The following is a 3781-nucleotide window of genomic DNA, read 5'->3' on the forward strand; positions in this document are numbered from 1 at the left end:
CGAGACGTTTTATCAATCAAAATCAACGTCACAATTATGAATATCATCAAAAGTTTCCAGAATTTGCAAGTCAAACGGCATAATCTTCTATAAGCAAAACAAAATAGATAGTTGGGCAAACACGAACCCCTGGATATACCAGAGGTGGGATCAGGTGCCCTAGGAGGAATAAGCATCCTCTGTTGACCGGTCACACCCGCCGTGAGCCTTATATCTTGATCAGGTAAACGGAGTTATCCATAGTAAAAAATCAGTGTGCCAAGAACGGTCGAACAATCGGTATGAAACAAGCCATATAGCATTTGACCCAATGATAGGTTGTATTGGCAAACTAGATCGTTATAACATAATAATAATCATGTCCTTTATTTAAACAGGATATCGCAATCAGTTAAAAAAAAGTTTACATTGTGGTCCTGAAAATATATACACAGATAGTAGTATTATACAGATACAATATGAAATAGTATATGAAGGTATGTTACATGCTTAAAAATTGAAAATAAACCAATAATCAAAGTACTGATAGGCGGTGGCGTGGGTTAGGAAAAGCTTAGCTAAGGTGACCTTAAAACGGTAACTGCCTGAATGAGCAATCATTTATGGTGATTAATTTTGTAATAATTCAGAAATGGTAAAACAAGATAAACGATTTCATAAAGAGTTTATTAAATCCAAAAGAAGAAACATTTATAAATAATTTAAAAATGCAGTTTCCAAAATTGAATTAAGATGAGAAAATAAAAGGAACATAAAACTCATAATCCATGCAATGTTTTCCTCTTGATCTTATAGGAAAATATTTCAGAACTTTGAGAACGATCGCCTTTTAAAATGTTTGTAGTTCACTGTTGGTTGTATATTTTTAACGTCCCGCTCGAAATTTTTTTCACTCAGATGGAGATGTCACCATTGCCGGTGAAGGGCTGTAAATTTCTGGTCTATGCAGGGTGGGGCATTTATCGTGCCGCATCTCTGCTGTGACACGGGGCTTCACTTTTTGCAGTTTCATCCAAAGGACCGACCATTTAAATCGCCTCTTACAACAAGCAAGGGGTACTATGGACCTACACTAACCAGGAAAAGAATGGAGAATGATATATCATACAACCTGTCAATGGATCAAATGTTACCTGACGTATTTCACACCAATGGTTAGGCCGTTCTTTACATATTGATTTTTGACTGCGGATTACTTCGTTTACCTGTTAAAGATATAGGGCACACGGCAGGTGTGATCGGTGGACAGGGGATGCTTGATTCTCCTGGGCACTAGTCCCACAACTGGTATATCCATGGGTCCGTATATGTCCAATTCTTGATTTGAGTACATGGGTATTTCATAGGAATTATAAGATTGATCACTGTTCATTATCTTCACTTTTTGCCATTAAAGTCTGCGACTTATTCTTTTTGACATAGTCATATAATTCTAGCATGCTGTGTCATTAAAAAAAAAAGAATAGATATCTAACTGAGAAGAGACTTATTTTTCTTATTACAGGTTAAGATAATGAACTTTTTTCAAAAGATATTTGAAAAGTTATTCATCATGTCCTTAAAATATTTTTATATGGATTTGTAATCCTCAATTTGTTCTTTGTCATGTTATTTCAATATGAATTACAATATATTGGTGAAGTTCTCAAAAAGATATCTCAAATATGCCTCATATGTATGAAATAGTTTTCAATTTTTGTAAATCTCATATAACAAAAAAATATCGTATATTCTAACTGCTGAAGTATCAGTTCTCAATCATAAAATTTTATGAACTATTAATGAAATGCTCAAGTTTTCAGAAGATGTCTTAACTCAGTCAGAGTGTGTTAGTTCTTGTAAACATGTATTTTCTTTTTCAAATTATCTCAAATATACATGTAATATCAATTTCTCAATCACCTATATTCCCGTGGGGATCCGGGGGAGAATAGGGCCTCAGTATTCCTTGCTATTCGTAAGAGGCGACTAAATGGTGCGGTACTTCGGATGAACCGCAAAAACAGAGGTCCCGTGTCTCAGCAGGTGTGGCACGATAAAGATCCCTCCCTGCGCAAAGGCCGGAAGTGCCGTGCACAGGACTAAATTTTGCAGCCCTTCACCGACATTGGTGACGTCTTGATATGAGTGAGTGAAAGATTCTCGAGAGGGACGTTAAACAATATTCAATCACCTAATATTTCAATCATGCAATCTCAATAAAGATTTATCAAACTTTCAAAAGTTCTAATATGGTCAAATAATTTCTATCTATTCTCATCTTTAAAATATTTCTCATGTTCAAAGATTTGTAAATAGTTCTCATATGATGAAATACTTCTTAAATTGTTCTTGTTAGAGGGAAACCTCAAAACTGCTAAAAAGTAAATAATTCAACTTCTCCAGATATTTCGACTCAAAGTACATTGTAATTTAGTTGTGTATGTTCCTGACTTCCGCATTTTATTCCGTTATTCAATGATTTCCCGAAGACTTGAAATTCTCAATCACTAATTCTCAAACTAATTGAATATTGGTGTTATCAAAAAGATATCTAGAGTTGCCTTGATCAGGGAGGATGTAAAAATCAAAACGAATCTGCAAAATTAGGGGAAAAAAAACAACTTCTACTAAATTGTAATTACAGGAAGAATAATTACAGGATGAACTAAGCATCGAAAGAATCTTTTTCTTTGGAAACAAGTTAGGAACCGCTTCAAATTAGGCGAAAAGCAATACGAATAAAACAATGCATAAAGTGAACAAGAATTAGACTACAAACTATCTTAAAGGCATTTTTCTGGTAAAAGTACAACACAAGAAACACTTTAAATTACAAAATACCTATATGTAAACCTCAAATCTATAAAAATCCATGTGTATACTAGCTCTTATCAATGAGTGTGAATCAAATGAAGTGAAGTTTTGGAAATTTTAGTGACTAAATTTAAGAAAAAGAAAAAAACTTCACATGTCGCAACCACCTGTAATTTGAAGCTATCACAAAGCAATTGTCTTACATCGTTGATCGATTGATTCCCTTTTGAATTGAACTGTCCACGCACCTAATATATTTGTCTTTTGCTAAAGGAAACTCGTGGTTTTGCGTAATGTGTACAATATCAAATTCAAAGAAGCCGAGATGCACGAGGTGAATGAACAATTGTTATGAAATACGCCACACAAACTTGAGCTATCATTTATAATCTCTCAGTTAAATAAATAAACCAATAAACAAATCATAACTATTGTACTAAGAGCAACGGGAATTAATATCAACATGAATTATTAACAAGATTCAGTTGGAACACGGCGGGTGTGACCGGTCGACAGGGGATGCTTACTCCTCCTAGTCACCTGAACCCACCTCTGGTGTGTCCAGGGGTCCGTATTTTCCCAACTACATTGTATTTATTTTGTATTGCTTATAGGAGTTATGATATTGATCACTGTTCGTTATCTTCACCTTTCATTTAAACAATTAGATCTTTATAGTTTAGATAATCAATATCGTAACAGTATTTTGCAAGAAATGTACGGTACCTTATATTCAAAGAATACGATTTTATACTCCGTGTAAGTTGGAGGGCTTTCAAATGCCGACGCAGAAACGGCAACTTCAAAGGCGCTGACTATTATGCAGGACTACTATTGGACTTTCGGTCCACGGTGTCCCGTGTTCATAGGGAAACACCTGTGGTCCTTACTTTACGACTTTTCGTTTTGTCGTCTATTCGTGATTTCCGGGCGAAAAGTCGCTAATTATCGTTTTGTCGTCTTTTCGCTTCTAAATAACGAAAAG

This window comes from Ostrea edulis, chromosome 6 (assembly GCF_947568905.1).
Source record: "Ostrea edulis chromosome 6, xbOstEdul1.1, whole genome shotgun sequence".
NCBI lineage: Eukaryota > Metazoa > Mollusca > Bivalvia > Ostreida > Ostreidae > Ostrea > Ostrea edulis.